The sequence below is a fragment of the Babylonia areolata genome, chromosome 15 (genome assembly GCF_041734735.1).
Source record: "Babylonia areolata isolate BAREFJ2019XMU chromosome 15, ASM4173473v1, whole genome shotgun sequence".
In the NCBI taxonomy this organism is placed as follows: domain Eukaryota; kingdom Metazoa; phylum Mollusca; class Gastropoda; order Neogastropoda; family Buccinidae; genus Babylonia; species Babylonia areolata.
This window is the reverse complement of record NC_134890.1, coordinates 15,795,568-15,798,067: the sequence shown is the minus strand read 5'-3', so window position 1 is coordinate 15,798,067 and position 2,500 is coordinate 15,795,568.

Genomic DNA, 2,500 nt, shown 5'->3' with positions numbered 1-2,500 from the left:
ATTAATTTTCTCTCTATGTGTGTGCGTGCGTGCGTGCGTGCGTGCGTGTGTGTGTGTGTGTGTGTGTGTGTGTGTGTGTGTGTGTGTGTGTGTGTGTGCGTCTGCGTGTGTCTGTGCGTGCTTGCGTGTGTTGTTTGTCTGAAAAATCAAAGTGGCTTTTTTTTTTCTTCTTTTTCTGGTTGATGTCTGTGGCGTCTTCTCATCAAAATATGTGTTTTGAAACACCGCTTAAAATCCAAGTCTTTTTTTTTAGGAAAGGGGGGCGGGCGGGGTGGGGGTGGGTGGGTGGTGGTGTTGTTCATTCCAATCTCCTTCCTTCCCCGTCGCCATGGCAACTGTATAATTAATCCATCACTCGCTAGCAGTGCACGTGTGTAGCTAGCCGTTTGACAGAGATATATCGCACTTTATTACCTGATATCATTTTACACCTGCCTGTCTATGTATTTGGGGATTTTTATCCGCTGTGTGTGTGTGTGTGTGTGTGTGTGTGTGTGTGTGTGTGTGTGTTGTGTGTGTGTGTGTGTGTGTGTGTGTGTGTGTGTGTCTGTTGTGTGTGTGTGTATGTGCGTGTGCGTACTTGCGTGTGTATGTGTGTGTATGCGTGCGTGTGTGTGTGCGTGCGTGTATGTGTGCGTGCGTGCGTGCGCGCGCGCGCGTGTGTGTGTGTATTTAATGCTCAACGTATTTCATACACTCACCCATCAGCCACCTCACTCACCACTGTATATAATGTATGCATGTATGTATCTGTCCATCTGTCTATAAATCTAGCTAGCTAGCTTTCTGTCTGTCTATCTATCTATCTATCAAAATTGACCATTCTCTCTGTTCTATCTATCTATCTGTGTATCTAAATCAAAATTGATCATTCTCTTTCGTCTATGTATGTATCTAAATTAAAATTGATCACTCTTTCTCTTCTATCTATCTATCTATCTATCTATCTATCTATCTATCTATCTATCTATCTGTCTGTCTATCTATCTATCTATCTATCTATCTATCTATGAAAATTGATCATTCTCTCTCTTTTGTCTGTCTCTGTATCTAAATTAAAATTGATCATTCTTTCTCTTCTATCTATGTATGTATATATCTATCAAAATTGATCATTCTCTCTCTTCTATATATCTATCTATCTGTCTATCTATCTATCTATCTATCTAAATCAAAATTGATCAGTCTTCCTCTTCTATCTATATATGTATGTATCTAAGACCACATCACAAATGAGGAAGTGAAAAGAAGAGTTCAAAACGCCATTGGCCCATTCAAAGACCTGCTAACCACAGTGAAGGAACGCAAGCTCCGCTGGTATGGACACGTCACACGATCAGACGGCCTAGCCAAGACCATCCTGCAGGGTACCGTACAAGGAAGGAGGAAGAGAGGCAGACAGAGAAAGCGGTGGGAGGACAACATCAAAGAGTGGACGGGCCTGCCATTTGCCACAACTCAAAGGGCCGCTGAGGACCGAGGCAGGTGGCGCGAGCTGACCAGGCAGTCATCCATGGTGCCCCAACGACCCACCCACGGGTCATGGGATAGATGAGATGAGATGAGATGATCTATCACACGGGCGTATAGCACCATCACTCGGGTGTATTGCATCGTTACTATCACTCGGGTGAAAAGGTGCCGCTATTACCCTGTGAGTGTTTTACACAAAATGGAATTGAAAAGTCATGTCCACACACTATCAGATCAGTAAATATTACTATCACACGATTGGAAAAGTCGTGGATTTATCTTGTGCCAACTGTCTCACGAGTGAATATCCCTATCTCCATCAACTGTAAATTCCAACTTATTCCTAAAACATTTCAACTAAGGGGAATGCAGTCTATTCTCTCTGATTTCCTTTTGGTTCCCTATGTTTGTTGCCTAACGTTACCTGACGCAATAAGATTTCCTACAGGGAGGAAAGCCTACCATCTAAGGGCTGTGGAAAGGTAGAGAGTAGGCTCGAACCAACAAATGAATAAGACACACCACCATGAAATAGATTGTGACGAGAGGGAATATAATTCCACAACATATAACAACTAACAAGTTCTGAAGACTTGATTCATTTCTAGATCCTTTGTTTATTCAGTCACATATTTTCAACATTCTTGGGCTAAACATCATATCACTTAACTATCCATAACAGCATTCTTCAGTCATCAACATAGACATCCTACGACCTGTCCTAACCTAACTACTGCCTATGTTGACTTAGAATCTAACACGTCACATACCTCTTGAAATCATCATCTAGCTGCAGACCGGTCTTCTAAGGGTTTGCTCTGGCATTTCTCTTCGGGTCTGCTCCTGGGGTCTCCTTTGGGGTCCTTGTGTTCAGCCTTATATATAGCCCGGAAATGGCCAATCTCTCCACTGGTATTCCACGTTAATGAAAAATAATCACTCGCCTACATCTCTGGAATTTATTGCAGTTACATACATACATACATACATATTTTAGAGTGATGTCAAAAGAACAAAGAGGAAAAAA